We start from the raw sequence: 21653 nt of genomic DNA on the forward strand, positions 1-21653 counted from the left end.
ACCATTTCTGAAATTGTAGTTTATTAAGTAAGAATATTGTAGTTATATATTAGCAAACTGTCTGATGGCCATTCTGATATCTTATTACTCTATGCACTAGGGTAGCATTTTTAGGATAAAGTTAACCTTGGTGAAATATATCATGGTTCACTAATATATCTTCAACTGTCTGATAAAAGGCCTTGCCCCCAACAACATATGAATATTTAAATTACTGTTAATTATTTATATTATATTTTTATTAACACTGACTTACAGCATGGTCAAGTAGCAGGTAAAGCTTATTATGCTCCAAGGTTGAACACGCATCTCGAACAACATTACTGCAGCTCAATGGAAGATAACTTCCATGTTTTTATCTTGTGTTAATTTCTGTGAGAGTGAATCTGGAAGAGGTGCTTGTTGACTTAAATATTTTAGAGATTCTAATATCTGGGTGCAAGTAAGCTAAAAGTTACTAATAGAGACATTTCTTTAAGTGTAGCATCTTAGCACGTGTCTGGGGACAGTTAAAAAAAAAAGAAAAAAAAAAAAAATCTGTGTCTTGCCATAAAGTCGCAAGCGATGGCTCTTACATGCCTCTCACCTGAGAGACTCTTCCACAGCCTCAAATTTTTCATTAAATTTAACCTAAGTTATCCTGTTGTCATTTTACCTCTTTGCGCATGGTGTGAAAATGCATTTCTCCCTCCTTGATAATCGGATGTGTTCTATATTTGCCACTTTTTTTGGCGCAGTCTTTAACCCCTTCCTGACCAAGCTAAGAGTGCTACTCAGCGTTTTCCAGCGTTTTTTGCAGTTGTCCTTTTAGCTGCTTCTTGTTTTTCTGTTGATCCTCTTTGAATTCCCTTTAGTTTGTTGTCGGTTCTGTAGTGAATATTGGTGATACAGTCTATATAAATACCTGGATAGACGGGTGTATTGCTAAGGCAACACGTTACATACAACCTAATGCAGTATTCCATATGAGCTAACAAGAAATCCCTATAAAGCCCAATTTAAATCTCTCTGGTCTGTAATACAAGGTGATGCCTCTGCATATGTTTAACAAGATTTCAGTAGCCTTTTCTGTAGCCATATCATAGAATCATAGAATTGTTAAGGTTGGAAGAGACCTAAAAGATCATCAAGTCCAACCATCGACCCAATGCCACCGTACCCACTAAACCATGTCGTGAAGCGCCACATCTAGATGTTTTTTGAACACCTCCAGGGATGGTGACTCCACCACCTCCCTGGGCAGCCTGTTCCAATGCCTAATGACTCTTTCAGTGAAGAAATTCTTCCTAAGATCCAGCCTGAACCTCTCCTGGCGTAACTCGAGGCCATTTCCTCTTGTCCTATCGCTGGTTACCCAGGAGAAGAGACCGACCCCCACCTCACCACAACCTCCTATCAGGTAGTTGTAGAGGGTGATAAGGTCTCCCCAAGATGTGCTCTTGACTCTGGAATCCTTGCACTTTGAGGTGACCGCATAGGAGTAAACAAGAACAATCCTCACAGAAGTGTGTAATTCCCCAAAACCTTGGGAGCCAGAACTAGACAGGTAACGACAGAAGAACGTGCTGAACAGCTGCAATTATTTTTGTTTGTTTTAATCTCTCAGTCTATTAACCCAGCTTGTTAACACTTATAGGAACAGCAGGCACAGGACTTGAAGGACCTTTCATGTCATCAATTCCTGCTCCCTACTTCCTCATGCAATTGTGTCATAGCCCCATTAAGTGATAAATATATCAAATTTCACCTTCTTTGAGCATCAAAACAGACTAAAGCAGCATCCTCTTACAAAACCATATCTAATCTTCAGTTTGCTGTCTCTGCTACTTCTCTTTCAGCACTGCAGCTTCTTTGGATCTCCTCTCTCTCTCTCACTGAGTGTCTGCATTGTGGATTATTTTCCCTGGAGGTATTAGTGTATATTTTTCCATATATGAAGATAATAAATGGAAAAAGAAGAGATGAAAAGAAAAACAATTACTTGAGAGCAGAAATAGAAAGAGATACAAAGAAAAGACTGACAGGAAGATAAGGGAATAAAAATCAAGGAAGAAGAATATGGAAAAATGAAAAAGGAGTTAAATAATCAGAATAAATTAATTAATCAAAGTGCAGATCATGTGGACTAGAACAGCAAAGCAGTGATGCAGAGAGATAAAAGGAGACAGGGATAAGTATAATGAAGGATAAGTTAAAATGTAGTATATATTTTCAAAATAATGCATTTCAAAGTGCTATTTGACTTGTTAGACCTGACTTTTAGCTCGGCAGTCACACTCTGGGCACTATAAAGCTCGTGACAAGGGGTTATGAGAAACATCAAATTTTTCCCTTAACAAAAGCAGTGGTTCTTACTATGATCATGGTTTTGTTTGCAGTTCAGACCTCCCTGATTTTTACAGTGGTGACTCATGATTTTTATCCCTGATTTATCCCTGATTTATCCCTGATTTATCCCTGATTTATCCCTGATTTATCCCTGATTTATCCCTGATTAAACTGATTTATCACAGATATGAAAATTTGATTTAGAAAAGCTAAGTGAATTGGCAAATGTTATAGAAGTCGTCATTGCGAAGAAAACACATTTCTAAGTCTCAGGATCAATCCACTGTCCCTAAGTTTCTGTAATGCTGTGGTTAGAGGGAAGGAATTCTTGTCAATTCCCACACCTTCTCTCCATGTTATTGATGCTCTTTTATCATAGGGGTTAGTTATGATTTGTTGACCTCTTCTTCCACCATCTTGCCTCAGATATTTGATCATACAATGCCACATCATCCAGTCAAAGTTATTGCCTAAATTAAATATAGCTGCTAGAAAAGTGTTTGATTTGCTTTTCTTCTTCTGGTGTGACGCTGAGCTCTCCGCGTGCGAAAAGGCCTCTTTTCTGTAGCGGTGTGGGGGTTCACAGACAGGCGTTTAGAAACCCCTGGCCTCAGTGCTACAGTCAGGGGGAGAGGGGGCCCAGAGCGAGCCCTGACTAGTTCCTAGAAAAGACTTAGGTCAGGGAGGGGAATGACACTTTTGGGAAATGAAGGTGGCTGGGGGGGAAAGTGCAGGGGAGGACTTAGTTCAGCAACCAAGTTGCCTACATTCAAAGAGCTAATGCACCAGATATTACTGCTCAAGGCATTCTCACTATTGCCAGGGGCTTAATATGATTTGCATAGTGCGTATGGGTATTCCTAGGGGAGAATGACAGAGATCATTAAATGAAAACAAATAATAAATAAGCTCCTTACAGCCCCCACAGGTACATAAATATGACTGTACGTAGGGCACTCGGGCGAAGATAAATGGCTCAGTGCATATAGGGTGAGGAATCCATAAAGCAGAGAGGCTTCATTTTCCCCTTTCTGTCCGCAGACAATGCGTTCGGTTACTGCTAAGGAGGGTCAAGTGACTGTCACAGACTTTGCACTGAGGAGATGTAACCTGTGTCGCAGCTGCCAGCCCTTCTGGCTTGAAAAGGTCAGCTCCCCCGGCACGGGTGGTCATGTCACAAGTTAAGTACACGAGGGCCTCCAGAGCACGTTGGAAACATCTAACCCCACCGAACCATGCAGTTGTCACGGGGCCAGCGGAAAAGGCGTCTGAGGACAAGCAGGCTTGCGTCTGTAGTGGAGCTGCACGTATTTTCTTCATTAGAAGATTTTTAGGATCCCAGTCAGTAATGTTACGTTGCATAGGAAGATTGAGGATCCTAGGAGATTTCATGGCTGTAGGTGTTGAGTTGTGACTCTTACTTATTCCACATTATGGGCTGCTGTGGTTCAAACCAGAATAAAGCTTAGGGAATTCTTTAACTGTGACCTTTCCCGTGACTCAGATCACAAAGATTTTTCTGTCAGTTTGGTCTGGGCTAGATTTGAAATTAAGTCTTAGAAGAGAAAGACAGTGAATGAATCAAGCAGATTAAGCTGAATTATTGGCTGCAGACTTGTAATACTCTGTTTTCTACAGGAGATCACAAATAAATGTAAAAGGCTGATTTATCGTATCCCATGAAAGAGTTAAATATTTCTTTATTATAAACATCATAGAACAGCATCCAGTTTCAGGCTGTTATATTGCACAGCAGGTCATCTCGTACCTCACAGAAGTTCAAGCCAACACCAAATCAGTTCTGTATCAGAATAATGTAAGTTCTCTGTTATCTTTATTGTTAAGTTACATAAATATCTAAAAAATAATGTTCAAAGAGGAGGAGAACATATTTGTTGTTTTCCAAAGAGAAAGGATAAAGTTTATTCTTACTGTCTTTAAAAAGGGCAATAAATTAGATGGGAAACAGAGAGAAATCTGCAGTGTCAGAGAAAGTTTAAAAGATATTAAGCTTACTGATTACAAAATCTAATTGTGATGCCAAGTATGAATGGAGATTAGAATGCATCTTTTCAGTGCACAGCATTATGACATGATACCTCTTGGGGATCTATTTCTATCATCTCAGGCTGTCTATTCCAAGTAAATGTGAATGAGTTATTCATATAATAGTTTGAAAAGTAGCTTCACACTGTCTTCTACAGCCTTTAGTAGGTATTAATTTCTATTTTTTATATATCTGAACTTGCAACAAAGATTGCAATGCAATGAGGAAGATAAGCAGATAAACCCTTTAGGGCAGAGACTGAGAGACGTGCTACTTTTGCGTGCACTGGTGCTTAGCACCTGTGGTACTTCAGATGGAACTGGGGGTGTTCGTGGCTCTGACAGTTTGTCAGAACTGTTGCCTCTTGGGACGTCTCAGATGTCATGGCAGGATCAGACTTGATAGTCACTTCTGAAGATACTTAAACAGAACAACTAAAACTGTCAGTAACTTCTCTAGCTGTGGGTTTAAATTTTTCCCTTATGCTTCTAATTTCAGCTTACAAAGTGTGTTTTTGGGGGGCTATGTGTGATCCTGAAAGTTGCTCCCCGTTTTTTCTGGCTCTGCTTCCTCATTTGAAAGTTCGTTTTGGGAATGCACATATGTACCCATCACCTGATCAGCTGGGTGGTACCTATGCATGGAGTATCTGAATTGCCAAGCTAAAACATGTCTGAAAACTCATTTAAAAATAGGTGAGAATCTTTAGAATTTCTTAGATGTTTGGAGAGAGAAGAAGGTAGTCACTACAGAGCTAATTTAACCTACGGAACTAATCTTTGAGCCAAACTTTCTCAATTCTAGCGCCTATGTTGAGGTAGTTCGACATGTCTGTCACTACCTCCAAATGCTCTGAAGAAACTGAATTTTCTCTGCTCTCGCTGGAAGGCACAGCTCCTCAGAACCACAGCAAAATGTTTTGGTGTCCAAGCAAATAAGTGGTGTTTAGCTGGCTCAGCTTGGACCCTCATACTTCTATAATGTCTTATAGGTAGCTGGATTTTTTTTTTGTGGGAATTTTTTTTGGTTCTAAAGTGCTGCAAATCTGACATCTGAAAAATGGACGTTTAAGAAAGAACAAAAGAATCAAGATATTCAGACAAAAGGAAATGTTTTCAGCACATTAGGAATCAGGGACCATCTTTTGGAAACCATGATGGTTAACCTGTTCACCTTAGGACCTCTAACAGTTCTAACTCTAACAGTTGGTTTAATGTACAGGTTAGATTACATCAGTAGAAAAATACAGAGTTCTTACAAAGTATCAGATACTTTCTAAAAAGGCTTGAAATAAAGCAGGAATCTGCTAAATGGCAGCTGGAAGACACAATATTGACCGGGCTGGGGCGTGTTCCTCTGTGATGACACTGAAGAACTCTCTGACATGTTTCAATTTTTTTCATATTTCTGATTCTTTATGAAGGCTTGAAGAGATGAGTCCATTCAAAGAGCTGAGAGAAGCTGTGAATGAAAGTTCATTTGAGCAGAGGATGCCCTGCAGATGTGAACCAAGCATTAAGTACAGTTGTCTGCAGTGCTTAATTGCCCCTGCAACTTTTTTTGTCTATCTTCTCATTTTTCCTGGGTTGGCATTTTGTGGATGAATACCACTGGGAGTTAAGGGCGTGCTGTGACTCTTGCTCTTACTTATAGGAGTTTTGCCTGCAGCAGTCACATAGTTGAAAAATATGGATCCATGTGACTGCTAAGAGACCACTGAGAAGCCAAGTAAGTAGGACTCATGGCCATTTTGCAATTCCACCTCATTAGACATGTTTTGGGGCTTATGATTGTGCTGTGAGGATAAATAAGTATAAATATTATATTTGCCTCCAGGTTATCTTTAAAAATGTATTTCTCTGTCTCCTTCCCCCTCTTTCTTTCTTTCTTTCTTTTTTTTTCCCCACTCTCCAATTTTTACTGTAGGCTGTCAACTCCTGGTAGGTGAGTTATCAACTCTGGTCTCACAGTATGGTGGCCCAGCATAAGGTATTACATTGTAAAGGGTTGCCTTGTGCTGCCAATTATCCGAGGTTCTAGAAAGCAAAATGTGCAGCAATGTGATTAAGTCCATGTGCAAGTAGAAATTCACATAACCCCAAAACCACTATTAGAAAAAAATATTGCAAAAAATATTTGACTTATACTCAATGCTGCATTTTCAAAACATAAAAAAGCGGCAATAGCTGTCTTTTTTATCATTTGAACAGCTCTTGTGAATTACCTTTGAGTTATAGAGGAGCAAGACACTACGGAAAAACTTGGGTAAATACATACCTAAGTTGATATTGTTGCCCAGATGTTGGTCTTTCTTAAACACACAAAGTGCGAATTCTCTTTGTTGGACATACTGATCCAGTTCGCTACCTGCTGCAGACCTCTGTGTCTCCAGCAGAGTCCGTGGAATTATGCCAATTCACACCAAATGGCAACCTATCCCTCTGTTCTCTTTTACCTCAATTCAAAGTCCATGTGTTTTCAAAAATGGATGGACCAATTCCTGAAGGAAAGGAATTGCACCAGGTTGCTGGAGGTCAGGAAGTAGCATGGGGAAGCGATGTTTCTGTGATTATTGCAGTCTTTCTTGTGTGTGTGCTATTAGTCTCTGTTAGACATGTAATCATGAGTTGTATGCAGCTTTAGTTTGGCTTGGTATATTCACTCTTATGTATTTTCTGATTTTCCTGTTATGGCTACTGGCACTGGTATTAGAACAGACCCCTTTTGAACAGTTCTTCAGTCTACTTAATTAGTTTTAGTCTCCGTGTTTCATATTTTCACAGATTTTAAGAGCTCCTCTCGAAGATATCGCTAAGATGTCATCATCAACAGCTGTTATTTACGTATGTACAAAGGGACTGCATTAATCAGTACATGTGATACAGTGGTGTAGAGTATGGTCTGAGGAGCTAAGCAGAGTGAAATCCACATCCTGATTTATCTGACTTGGTATGATACAAAGCACAGCATTGTGCAGATAAAACATGCTTATTTCCTCTGTCCCCAGTTTGCAGAGGCAACATAAATGTTAAAGATGCCACTATACTGCATCTCTGTACAGTATTGCTCCAAAGCTGCTACTGCAGTGTAGGAGAATGGGTTAGCCATCAGCCTAACTCAACCCTCCGCTGTAGGGACAGTGCTTTCACTGATGAGCATGCCGGCAACCAAAAGGTTGTTAGCACTACCTCGGAAGGACTTCAACATGTGCAGGGAGATGTAGCAATGCTTGGTTTTCAGTTTCCTAAAGGTGCTCCTGCTCTTTTTTTCCTCACAAGCCTTACAAGCATGTGTTTTGTCCTTATTCCAGCGTGAAGATTTCAAATTCGCTGTAGTTAATGCAGGTTTGGTCTGGTGTAAATGTTGCCATCGTCAGCTCCAGTGGTTCCTATTTCCATTTCTACCCATCTGGGAGTTCGGAAAAGTCTTTTGACTGCCTTGCTTCAATTTAGCTTTATCTAAAATGGCATTTTAAATTATGATCTACCTTTTAGTATACAGCCCTCTTAATAACTCTGTCATGAATGGTGCTGCAGGAATTTATAGACCCTCAATGTAACACATGCTGTCTGTGTATGGAAAAGCCAGAAATTAGTGAGCTGGTCTTTTGAGGCAGATGCTACATGATGCAACAAGAGCAGTTCCTTTAAAGTAGAAAGCAACGCTAAGATTTGTATAACTTACATGTTTATTTTGGCTCATTGATGTTTCTAGGCAATGATGCCAGGAAATATTGTTGCCTTTTCACATTCAAGTTTTAAGAGGATGTTTAGTGTTTGGGGCTCATGTAGTTCTGGAACGTGGGTCTGCGTTACCACGAGGTGGCGGTGTGCAAGGCCCAAAGTATGTGTTGATTACACCACTTCCCTTTTACTTCAAGTTTGTTATCAGACCAGATAACAATTGGACTAGATGATCGTTGTAGGTCCTTTCCAACTGTAACTATTCTATTCTATATTTTCCAGTAAATATAGACGTTAAAAGGTCATGCATAGTTCCTGAAGGCTTTCTGTTTTTACAAAGGATACTTTATCCTTTGGTAGTCAATATGTGCTCAAAAATTTTGATGAAGCAAGTTTGAATACTGCTCGTGAGAAGGACTGCAGTCCTTTACTTAAGGATCAGAAAAGGATTTTAGAAACAGTGACTGTACTATTCTCCATTTCTTCCTATACTAACCCTCCACATTCTGAAGTGCAAATAAGACAGTGCGAAGAGACCGTGCTGTCTTAAATGGAAATGTTTGAGAAATACAGGCCATTCCCCTGTCCGTGTGTGTGTACACACATACCGGGCAGACAGACACAAGGCAGCCAGCAGAAAGAAACTATGATCATGTTTGTTTCCAAAACATTTTCACTGGGACCATTAAAAGAGCCTTCACCAGTGTATGGGAAACCCACATGCATCTCCAGTGAGAGACAGTTAGTGGGTAACCAGGAACCGTGAACACCAAATGACGACCAGCTTTGCCAATGAGGTACTTTTTGTTTTCCTTTCTTAATAAGTCTTTATTCTTTCGAATAGTTGTACAATGACTATTGTACAATAGGAAAAATTGCATCAAAAGCAGTGGCTTTTGATGTTAATGTACACATAACGCAGTTGTAGACAGTGAGAATTCAAAAATACTCTCCAAGGTTAGTCAGAACACAGTATGCTGAGAATAAATGATTATTGCTGCAAAACGGTACAAAACAATTCTTTATGGCAAAAATTATGAGTCTGCGTGCTCAATAAGTAAGTAAAGCTCTAACAGTGAACAGAGCTGAAAAGAATCCTGTAGTTCTTTATGAACAGATACTATCCAGAAGGCTTCACATGTCTCTTTTTTCAGCAGCATACAAAGTCTCTGTACATACTGTCCACAGAAAAGACACTGGCTGTAACCCCTGGCAAGGAATAAGTTACTTTCAGTAGCAATGTTCTTTAGCTAGAAGCCATATACAGATGAGGTTCATGCTTGGTCCTGTGGGAGGAATATGATCATATTCTATCTCTGGTCAAACTAGGCATTGGTCTTCTAATCACAGAAAACTTCCTCACAATTTTAGCAATGCTTTTGACTCGGTGAGGCACCCTCAAGGTAAATAAAATTGAGATGCAGTTTTTAGCATTTCTGCAGTGTGCTTTCACGTGTGGTATAGACTTTAACTGTAGTATCCTTCGGTTGTTTGGGTTGGGGTTTTTTCTGTTTGTTGCTGTTCTGAGGTCTAGTTTCAGGTTTTAAAACCTCTAAAATAATTAGTGTCTTTTTAGGTCCTCATAGTGAAATAGATAATGTCAGGCTGTTTGTATAATGAAAGTGACAGTGTTTGGGGGAGCTTTATGGCATTGCACTGTAATACATTTGCATTTATCATCTCATATTATTTCAAATTACTGTCTTGAGGAAGTCAGAGAACCTGCCCTAGGAGGTTATTTGACCGAATACTGGTGTGTTGCCTATAAATCTTGCAAAAGAGGCCATTTGGCTGTTTGTGTGTGGTGGCTCTTCAATTCATGCTGTTGAAGAGAGACAATCTCATTTAAGCAACTGAGTGTTGCCTTATTTGTGAAAACCTTTTTCGTATCAAGCACCATGTTTAGCAACACTAAGCAAAATTCTGCTCTGCTTCTTATATTTTTCTTCAGACACATGCATAATTTTTCAGATAGTTTCTTCTATATTTTTCAGATTTTTTCAGATTCTAATTTTTCAGATAGTTTCTTCTGCCCTGGTGAGGCCGCATCTGGAATATTGTGTCCAGTTCTGGGCCCCTCAGTTCAAAAAGGACAGGGAACTGCTAGAGAGAGTCCAACGCAGAGCCACAAAGATGATTAAGGGGGTGGAACATCTCCCTTATGAGGAGAGGCTGAGGGAACTGTGTCTCTTTAGCTTGGAGAAGAGGAGATTGAGGGGTGACCTCATTAATGTTTATAAATATGTAAAGGGCAAGTGTCATGAGGATGGAGGCAGGCTCTTCTCAGTGACATCCATTGACAGGACAAGGGGCAACGGGTACAAGCTGGAACACAGGAGGTTCCACATAAATATGAGGAAAAACTTCTTTACAGTGAGGGTGACCGAACACTGGAACAGGCTGCCCAGGGAGGTTGTGGAGTCTCCTTCTCTGGAGACATTCAAAACCCGCCTGGACGCGTTCCTGTGTGATATGGTCTAGGTAATCCTGCTCCGGCAGGGTGATTGGACTAGATGATCTTTCAAGGTCCCTTCCAATCCCTAACATTCTGTGATTCCCCTACATTGAAGGGCCCTCAGCACTTTTCCATTGTACCCTCCTCCTCCTTGGCCCCAAAACTCTTTTAGTTTACTTATTGTTCATCCCGCTTTCTGCTAAATGAATGATCCTGCTGTAAGGTTCCAGAGCAGAGTCATGAGCAGTAAGGATGCTGCCTAGGCTACTGTTTTGACTACAAACCTTGGAAGAAGCAGTCTAGTAGGAGCAAATGGTGAAGGATACCGAAAGATTCAGTGAAATATATTAAACTACCAATAGCTGATTTTGAGCCCTACTCATTCCCTAAGAAACAAATTACATTCCCCTAAACTTTGCGTCTTCTCACTGCTGCAGATAAAAGCATGAACTGGTTTCTTTTAATTTCCTGAACAAGCACAGATGGAGAATTCTGCAAACAATTAAAATTGCAAATTTCTTGTTTGCTCAAGATCAGATTTATTCAAAAGGGTGCCTGCTCTTTGGGGACTGGAAGGAGGTTTTTTTGAGTTGCATTTTGAACATGGTAAGCATTTTTCGAGATTATTCCCAGCATAATATGCCAAGGGGAATACAGTGCGTTTGTTATTTCCTTAAAAAAAAAAAAAGAAATCAATGAACTGTAACATTCCCTCTAGACCTATAATATTTATTTCAATGTTCTGTCAATAAATATTACAAGGTTAGTTTTCTATCAGATTAGTTGGAAGAATCATTTGAGGGAAGTTCTATTTGGTAAGCTCGATTGCAAAAAGCAATCAATAAGAAAAAATTCCCTTGTTGTTATTGAAAGAAACATGGAGCTCTTGAGGAGTTGTCCCAGGACAAGTATTTATGTCTCTGCCCCAGAATACTTTTGCTGGCACCTGAAGGCCAATTTGCTAGCCTTTCTTCTCTCTTGCTTCCAAATGCCAAAGGAGGGGAAATTAAAACACACGGGAAGTCTGAGACAATGTTTGAAGTACTAGCATAGCATTTTGAATACTGCAGTTCTGTTCCTTGTTCACAGGAAATCCCTGTTGACTTCTTTTGTGCGTTAACCAAACCATAATGGAAAGCTGCCTGGTGGAAAAGGACCTGGGGATGTTGGTCGATGGCCGGATGAATATGAGCCAGCAGTGTGCCCAGGTGGCCAAGGCGGCCAACAGCATCCTGGCTTGTATCAGCACTAGTGTGGCCAGCAGGACTAGGGCAGGGATCGTCCCCCTGTACCTCAGCACTGGTGAGGCCGCACCTTGAATACTGTGTTCAGTTTTGGGCCCCTCACAACAAGAAACTTAGTTTTTTTCCCTTGTGGTTCTTGCAGCCTGTTTGTGAGAGTGCATAAGTTTGTGTGTTTGTCTGTGTCTCTGCACACCTGTGTGTGTGCCGTATTGCTGGTGCTCAGATTGCCTTTTTCCTGTTTTATTTCTAAGTTTGGGCGGGAACTCTGAAACTCTGGTAGGGTGATGGAGCAGTTTGACTTTAGCATCAGTTCCTGTGACGTTATTTGCGTGACGTTTCTCACAGATTCCCTCGAAGTAGGAACTGTTCCCCATCACCCCCCAACCCCAGTCCCATCTGGACTCCAACCACTCCCTTCATTTTCTCTATAAACCTAAAAGCTCAGCTGCATTCTTTTGTTCTTCTGCCTGTGCTCAGCCAGCCCCTATAATAGCACCCTTTCTCTCAGACCTTCAAACCTGGATGGAATTGCTGTAATGAATGTATAAATGACAAAAAGAAAAGCAGAGTGTAAAAGATGCTAATCAGCCTTTGTTATTTTCAGACATGTCATGCAGGACCTGAAGTATAGATTTTGTATGGAGAGAGATAGATTTTAATTAAGCATCTTAATAGAGAAATCCTTCTTGTTTTTTTCAGAATAAATTAAGGAAGTAACTTTGATGCAATATCATTTTCATCTAATCAGTAACATTCTGAAATTACCATGTTGTTTTCCGTTAGAAATACCATCATCCAACAAATCAGATAAAATTATTTAACATAGCTATGTTGCAGCCTCAGCTAACATTAGCCTGGGCATGTGTATACACAGAACAGCAGATGGCGAGTGAATTTACAAATGTTTATAGGGAGAAAAGGGCAGACAGTATCAACAATTTTATATACTCCTTTGAATAAGATGCCCATATCCAATCTAGATTCACTAATGATCAAATAAAGGCTTATCAGGGTTTTGCCATCTGCATATAGAGAATACTGATTACTGACACCAATAAAAGGCAAATGTCATTAGCTTTTACTTGTATTCACAAATGATTAATATCTCCATTAAAACATTTGACTTTATATTTGGCATGAATTCAGAGGTTTTTGTTTGACGTAAACTGATATGTTGACAGAGACATTCCCATTAACTTTTATACCTTAGTGTTGGCCATTTTTTTAACATACAAAACAAAGTGCATGGAGAGAAATCACCTTGCAAAGCTGGAACAATAGTTACAAGTCTGGGAAAGCGATGGAGTTGCTGCTGCATGACTCTGCGTTCGATAAATGTGTGGTGGTTATGACAGTTTTACACAACTGTAGTTTCTGTGGACAAATTTGCAAAGTTCATGACAGCCAGAGGCAGGCCACAGTTAGCCTTGCATGTCCAAGCACTCTTTATTGTTATTAATATTTATTTTCTATTACGGTAGTGCCTTGAGGCGAAGTCAAGTGTTTGGCCAAAGTGAGAGCTTGACAAAGCGAGCAAGGAATGGGAAACTGAGATACCTGGAGATACTCAACAGCATACAGAGAATCTTTATGTGAACTGGAAACAAACCACTCATCTGAGTAGAATCTCTCTCTTGACCCGCAATACACACTTCTCTTTAGGAGTTTTCCCAAGAATAAGACATTTCCAGTTGAGGTGTAGGGAGTGTTACCTCTTGATCGTATCATTCAGTTCTGTCAACAAATCACATGAGGATCTGACTTAATAAAAAGCAAGGAAACCAGAAAAAATCACATGCCCCATTTTTTCATCTACCATAGAAGCTGAACTAAGGGTTTAGGGCATATGAATAGGCATTACAAGAGCATGCAACTTTCCCTTCCAGAACAGACTTTCAGGATCACTGCAGCTGTTGTCTTGGTTCCTTTAGTTTGGCTAGATTTTTACTGGTTCAAGCAACAGGAAAATCTAAGACTGCCAGTATTCTTTTAAGTGACTTGAAGTCCTGTGTAATAGGCTTCATCAAAAAAAAAAAATCATTTTTTTGCCATCACAGATGTAATGCATTTTAATGTGATGTCCTTAACATTGCTACAGACTCTATAATTTCTTACATACAGCTGTCAGCAATAACCTTTAGTGGCAGCAGAGAGAAAAAAATCCCTAAAATACATATTTGTCTAACATATACTTGTAGACCTTAAATCCTGTCTAACCACATACAGCTGTGTTTCTCTGATCTCTGGTGTAGTGGAGGATTGTGCTTTTTGCTTGTAGGTAGAGCAGAAGCAGCTGGCAGGGCTTGTACCAGTAGGATCTCAGAGGAAATTTGCAGTCCAGCCTTAGTTCTGCTCACCTGGTGCATACAAGGACTTGGCACCCTCTGCAGTCCTACATAGTACAAGAACATAAAATATTTTGTGTTCTTATTCAGTTTTCCTTCTTTGATTCTGAACACAAATAACGGCTTAACTTAACGAGAAGTCAGAGGAAAAAAACCCTAAAAAGATGGTACAAGTCAAGAACAGGAGTGCAAGACTCGTGAATTTCAAACACCGAGCAGTGTGTTTTTCAGTTCCTGCTGCCTCTCCTACTGTCACAGACCAATTTATATTTTGCGCCTCAACAGGAGATGCCCTGCTGCCAGCAGAAACTTTTAATGATCCTCAGCCTCACATGCTGCTCTGGAAACAATCTCTGAAGAATATGGAAGATTTGGCAACATATTATTCCTATAAATAAAAATGTATTTCTCACCAGGAATTCATATTCAGATACTCTTCCACATTTTAGCATTGTGGGGTTTTTTTTCTCTTCTGGATATGCATTGCCCCTAGTTCATGTCCTTTTAGCTTTTTCAGATATCTCTCTGTCTTGTGAACTCTGGTAAGCACTAGTATTGCCAGTGGGATTTTAGTTTATTGATTTATGTGAAGATTCTTCCTAGTTTCCTTCTACTTATAAAGTTGTAATGAGTCCTTTCCAACCTGTAACTAATACATTATCTGAGCAGGAAGATGGAAGTATTGCAATGAGAAAGCTTCAGATCGCAAGCTACTCACCTTAATGTCCACAGTTACACATTGTGCGGTACTCCTGGCATTACAGTAGTTTGTAGCTGTGGAAGCCTTTTTGGATGATCCAGATTTTAAAGTGCTGTCAGAGGACAAGCCCTAGAAGCATATAAAACCATGTTTGCAATTTATTTAGGTACAAAAGCTGTTGGTCTCTGATGCTGTATCAACATCAGTGTTTTAGCTGGGATCAGCAGTAGGCTTTCAACTGAGATATCCTAGCTGTCTACAGTTGCTGTGTCTTGGTATTCATCCTGAGGTAGTCTTGGTGTGCATGACCTGGGTTCCTTTCAGATAACACTAAAATGGAAGATGCACTCCAGGAATGCTCATGATGAGCTACAGCTGCAAATGGTATCTAGCCCATGGGGGATCACACTAGAGCCAGGCCAAAGTTTAAAACGGATAAACAGACCCAAAAAAACCCTCAAACGTTTATAATGTTGCTGTCGGGTCCTCAGCACCAGGTGCTTTGTTCTACACATCTGCTCCTATTGCTAGTAGATATGCTACTACAATGCTCTAATGTATGTAGTACCCAAGACAGGAGTTCAACTCAGCACTTTGCATAGTCTGCTATACTAACTACACATATTTACCTGGGACCTAGGAGCATGAGCAAAAATTCAAGCACCATCCAGCTAAGATCTGAGTCACTGGGCCTTCTTGAGACAAGAGCCACAGACCCAGATATCATTAACTTGAGTTTTACATATGGAGGGAAAATAGTGTAAGAATGACCTCAAAAAAACAATTTCCTGGGAACTGTTGAGTGAAATGGTAGGGTCTAGATACATGTGTAAATAGCCAGGCTCTCTACACAGTATTGAGAAGATTCCCACCAGACATTTGACAGCGAGTTTGATGTGGAGTTAAAAATACAGAATAAGGTGGAGGTGGGAAGCATTGGAAAACTTTCTGAAAACTATTTCATGGAGCTTGCCTGGCATTTTTCATTTTTAAATTATGCGTTTGAAACAATGCTCAACACAGCTGAACAAAGACTGAGAAGGGTAGCCAGGGAGACATCCCCACAAATCTTACCAAACATAATAAATAATGAAGCTTAGTACCCAGGCATCCCTGACTACAGCAAATCCTTTCCTAACTGGAGTGCCCCACTACTCTGGTTTGGTGTTCCAAGGTTTGCAAATGCAGACAGCATTTGTTCTGAAACAGGAGTCTGCCAGCCAGTTTACAAGGAAACTGGCTTCACTTGTCTCCCTCAGCTTCCTGGATGCATAGTTAGTGGCATGTAAGAGATTATGTCTCTTTGGCTGAGAAGCAGACAGTGGTGTTACATCTGAAGATGGGACCTTGCCAGTGCTATGGTTGGCAGTGCAGGACAAGTTTTTAGCACGTTTCTAAGCATGTTGCTTTGAGGCAGAGTAAGGGGGGGTTGCAATTAAATCCTGCAGTCGCTTGATGCTAAATGTGACCATGGCTGTGGGACTGTATGGAGAAGATAAAGAGATCATATGTTAGTTGCACATGTAATTGCATCAGTTAAATTATTAAATTATATTAATAATCAAATCTCCTTTGGTTGTAAGTTGATAACTAGCTTGGTTCATGAGGAAACTCCCCCTTGAGCAAGGAGCAACCTAGCATCACAAATTGGTCCATCCCTTTTTCTGGAACATCTGTGTTCAGCCACCTCAGAATCATGGAAAACCAGGTTAATTCAGCTTGGAAGGGACCTCTAGATGGATTTGGTTTAACCCCCCGACTCAGAGCAGGACCAGCTCTGAAGTTTGACCAGGTTGCTTAGGGTTATACTGCAAGATGCCAGGGGAGCATAACTAACCCATGATTTTGATGCAAAGGCCAGACTTAGAGTTGTGAGAAGATGAACTTCTGAAGCTCTGTAGCCCAAAGTGGATAGTGCTTATCATGGATAACAATCTCCCAGTCTTTCTCATGGTATGTTAGTGGGATTAGCTGTCTAGTTTGCCAAGTTTTATGTAAGAGGAAGATTTCTAGCTAAGATAAGATCAGCTACAGAGAGACTCACTTGACAGAACTGTCATTCATGCATTTCGTGCTTTGGCTGATACCATACAGGTCACCTACACAGTGCTGTCCTGCTAAGAGGCCTTGCTGAATTTCTGAAACTCATATACCTTCCTGAGTCTCTGTTTTCCTCACCTGCAAGTTTAGTCCCTTTTTATTCCCTCTAACTTGGCTCTGGCACTCCCTAAAGCTGTTTGGTTTTTTTTTTTATGCTTCCCTTTTATGAATGCTGTGCTTAAGCAGTATATGGCTAGCAAGCGCACTGCTTTTGCAGATCATAACGTTCTTTATTTTCTCGATGTGATTCATTTAGAGGCACTTTAAGGAAACATTTTCCTGCAGGTTGCTTGTGAAAGGAGATTGCTTTGGGTAGTTTCTTTATATTCAGTTTATCTTGACTTCTACATGAAGTGCAAACGTACATTGATAATACATGGAAATGGTCAAAAGGAGAAATTAAAACTGCTTGCATATGCTTTTTGAAATGTGTTTCTGCTCTGAAAAGTAATTACGTGAATTTGACCTGGCCTCACTTAGCTCATCTTCTCCCTGAGAGTCAGGGCTGCTGACATTAGCGGAGTGGTTACTGTTGTCAGAATGGTCTTGGCTACTCTCTGAGAGACTGAATTAAATTTGAGATTTTATGCATCATCAGTAGATTATTTTTTTCCCTGTAAATTCTAATTGCAGGAATACCTCAAGCACTCCTGTGCCTTCAGGATATCGTTGACAGCACTGCACAAATGTGACTGAGATCCTGATAAGCAAGTGAAATGACATGGATGCAAAAGTTTACCAAAAACAGAACTAAGAGAATTTTGCTGGGGTGACAGATGGAACAAAACTTTGGTAAACACGGACTGAGAATGCTTTGGCACCTGTTACAGGTAAGAATAGCGTGTAATTTCTTATGTGTCTGGATGCGTGGTGCACATACATACACCTCTGAATTTTTTTCTAATCCCATGAAGAATCCTAGGGACGTGTGTTTGGCCACATTTTTTGTTTATTTTTAAAATTTGGGCATGAGTTTGAATGTGCAAATTTAGGCTTACAAAGATGAGATTTGTTTTTTCAAAAATCGGAGGTTATTAGAAGAACTTCCTTTTCTCCTTGAAAACTGCCAATCAGCTACCTCAGAATGGCTCTTGGCTTGGAAATGTATCACTTGAATTGTTGATTAGTGTTTAGGTTTGTATGTAAAAAGCTGATACTCTCTACCTCTCTGAAGGAAGAGAGGCTGATGACCATTTTAGAACCAGTCCATTTCCAATCTGCTCTCTACTTCCACCACTGGTGTCCTACCTTGCATGTGAAATGAACGAGCTGTTACTAGATTTCACAAAAGAAGGATGCAGACTCTGATTGTCAGAAGATTGTGTGTATTTCGATTTGTGTAGGCTTCTCCTTCATTTCAGCCTTCTTCATTTGCCTAAAGAAACTAAAATGTGTGAATTCAGAAGCACCATGATACCAGTATTCCCTCCCTGCATATAATATATACTCCTCTTTTCACTGAATCAGAAATACATGATCAAAAACCCAGACATTTTTTAAGAATAACATGCAGCTAAGGGGTTTTTATTACCTAACAATAAATACGATCAGTGCTTAGATTGTAACACCGGTGCTTTTCCACAAAATATAGACCCTGAAGTAAGTGATAAAAAGAACTTAGTAAATGGATAGTATTAGAGTGGGGTGTGTCGAGCAGTACACTGCAGGATTTTTTAATGCTAATGTCTGTTAAGAAAATACATTTTTTGTTAGTCCTTCTCCACATATAGTTTCAAATCTTTCCATTGAAATCTTGCTGTAGAAATAAACCTGCTTAAACAAATTTACTTCTGTGGCACAGCATGTCTTAAAATTTAACCAAAAGTCAACATCATAAAAAAATTGATCAGTTCAGTGAACACATTTCTTTGCCTTAAACTGAAAAGTGCATTCTCAAAGATCATGGCTTGTGAATTGGAGGTCCATGAAAGAAACAGACCTGCTAAAAGAATAACATTTTGGTGCAACAAGCTTATTTGCTTAACAGCTTTCTACTGCAATTAACATATGCGGCAAATGCATTTATTTAGTGTGACAGTCTGCTCAAATAACCCTCTTTCAAGAGTGGGATTATATAATCTGGAAATAGTAGACTTACACTGAGATTAAAATTATTGAATGTCTTATTTATCCAAAATGGCAGCAGCACTGCCTCCTCCTTTTCTCTGTACTTCATGCTGACTTGTAAACGATCTGCTTGGGCTCTGGTGTCCTTAAACTAATGAACTGTCTGAGGGCACCGACTGCTGTTAGGAACAAAAGAGAGAGAAACTGAAAGAAACCTTGAGGAAAAGAGTTCGTGCAGCAGCAATACTGAAAGTATTTGACCTCATCAGGCTTTGTGGGTTGGCAGTTGCATTGGTCCTACAATACTGAAACTAAGAGAATGCTAATGGCAAGGCATAAAAAAATAAAGTGAAAAATTTATAGTCAGGGGTCAGCCAGTCCCCTGGGCTTGGCTCATCAGTGGTTAGCCCATGTTCAGTTGACTCCATTGAGACCACTTTCTCCTGAGACACGTGCTGGGGACCTTCTGACCAGAGAATTGGCTTGGGCTGAAAAAAGGGACGGAGACAGCGTCGTCTACTCAGATGGTGTTGCCTGTTGCTCAGAGAATGCCAGGTGACCTCTAAGGTTGTAATGTTGTCTCTTCTACATGCAAAACTTGCAGACTCTTCAGGCTACAGCACCCGAATTTCCCTCAGGTGTGCTGAACATTTCAGGTGATGATTGACCGCTCTCGCTGATATTTGTATGATTATTAGTCTCTTCTCTGTGTGCTATTCAGCGGACAGCACCACTCATAAAAAGCAGATAGGAGCAAGTTGGGCTGCTGCCCCTGGTGAGTAGGAGAGAAGATAGGCTGATTGATGACCCTTGGCTGTTTTCTGATGTTGGAGTTGTTTTTTATGATGTCATTAGGAGGCCATAGTCACATTAAGGAATCCCTCATGACATCATAAAGGACTTGATATTTTGCTAATGTTATTTCAGCAGAGTGGAGCTCTGGCATTTTATAGTCTTTGCTTTCCCCATAGAATTTGGAGTTGTCTAACTACAACCTGGAAGAAATGCAAAAATAGTCAAATGCTGACTTCAAAAGTTATGAAGAATGCTAATATATTTGGCTCTTTCGGAGCACACAGCACCTTTAGGTGGAATACATGATGTGTTTATAAAAGATGCCATCAGTGAATATATATCCTCATGCAAAGGAAGAATCAGGCATGCCTTCCACTTTTTTTAGTGCACAGACACAAGAAATTTTTTTTTCTGGACGCTTCTCGGAATAGCATGAGAGATAAATGGGCTATAGGACGGCACTATGGCACCATGTGGGCTTTGGCATAAGAAGACAGAGTTGTGGTGTAATGGTGAGATCAGGAAAACACTGAAAATGGAGTCAGAAGTTATCACTTCCTAACATAAGAGAGGAATGCTAAACCCTGCACTGAGAAGAGACACTATTTTGAAGAGCTTAGTATAGGTGGCGAAAGCACTGTGAGTGCTGTTGCCAACTGCATTGTGAGGGATATGTGAGGACTGAGGTTGATCAACCTTATGGAGTGTCACCTCGCAGTGCAAGAGCGCAGCATCTTCATTGCAGTAACACAAACATTTCCCCAGGTGAAACTGCTGTTAGATGAGGGTAGGAGACTGGGAAAGGAAGGAGGAGGTTTGCATACCAAGGGAGAAATCAAATTACGTTTGCTTTACTGCAGTATTAAGGGATCCCTCTACATGGCTTTATACTGGTCTGTCCTGCCTTCCTTTCCTAATGCACTTAATAGTACTTAAATACTCTGAATGGTACCTTAATCTGTCCCTTTTTCACAGAGGAAATACAGCTCTGGTTTTACATTCATTTCCTTTGTGTTCTCTGAGAGTTCCCAAAGCAAAGGAACTTATTTTCAAGCTACATTTCTATGAATTTTGCTCTCTTCTCTCTGGTTACCCCGATATGTATGTACTAAACAGCAATAATATTTATTGCATTGGTTTAAGATTTTTCAGTACTTCTTATCTGTGACTTTGGAATAGTACCTGGGAAGCCAGCTAAGTGGGAGAGCACCCGAACGTGTCCTTAGGAATGCTCAGTGCCGCTGCTCTGCAGATAAAAAAAACCTGCCTAAATTCATTTATATCTAGGGCTAGTCATTTTACTCATGTTTTACACTCTTCTCTGAAGTTTAAAAATTTAATTATAGCTTTCTTAGATGGCAGATTGTTTAACATTTTTAAGGAATAAATAAAATTGGCATTTTTCTCCATAGTTTACTGAAGCAGCATATTCCTTTTTGCCTTTTCTTCCAAGACCCTCCTTTTTCTAGTATATGTCAGTACAGGAGGAGAATAGCCAAGGTTTTGCAGGGTTGAGGAAGAACATTAAGTGACATTAAATCAAAGATAATTATCAGCTGTCAGTCAGCGAACGGCACAGAGCCAGAGCAGCACTCAGTAGGCGTTTGCCTGTCCAGCCTTACTTCCTTTCCCTTCAGAGTTTGCAAAAGGTGTAATATTTGTCTTTAAACAACATAATTTATTACCAGGTGAATCTGGAATTTTAATACAAAGCTCCATTTGGAGAATGAAAACACTTTTCAATAGAACTGTATCTCTAATGTTGCATCATTTATCCTTTCCATTTCAATGCCCCAGCCTCAGCATCCAGTATTGCAGCAGTTTTTTTCTTCTCCTGCTTGGAAAGAAAAATATTCTTATAATTTTGAAGGGTTTACTGTCACTAACAT

The 21653-nt window shown here is 40.1% G+C and overlaps 1 long non-coding RNA gene across 1 annotated transcript in view; it reads left to right on the forward strand.

Moving 5' to 3' along the window:
* Positions 1-17726, forward strand: part of LOC137673315 (uncharacterized) — a 45673-nt gene extending 27947 nt beyond the window's left edge. The window contains exon 3 of the long non-coding RNA XR_011049714.1: positions 17536-17726. This is a non-coding gene — a long non-coding RNA (uncharacterized lncRNA). The remainder of the gene's footprint in view (positions 1-17535) is intronic.
* The last annotated feature ends 3927 nt before the right edge of the window (positions 17727-21653 follow it).

Source organism: Nyctibius grandis, chromosome 24, assembly GCF_013368605.1.
Source record: "Nyctibius grandis isolate bNycGra1 chromosome 24, bNycGra1.pri, whole genome shotgun sequence".
Lineage (NCBI taxonomy): Eukaryota > Metazoa > Chordata > Aves > Nyctibiiformes > Nyctibiidae > Nyctibius > Nyctibius grandis.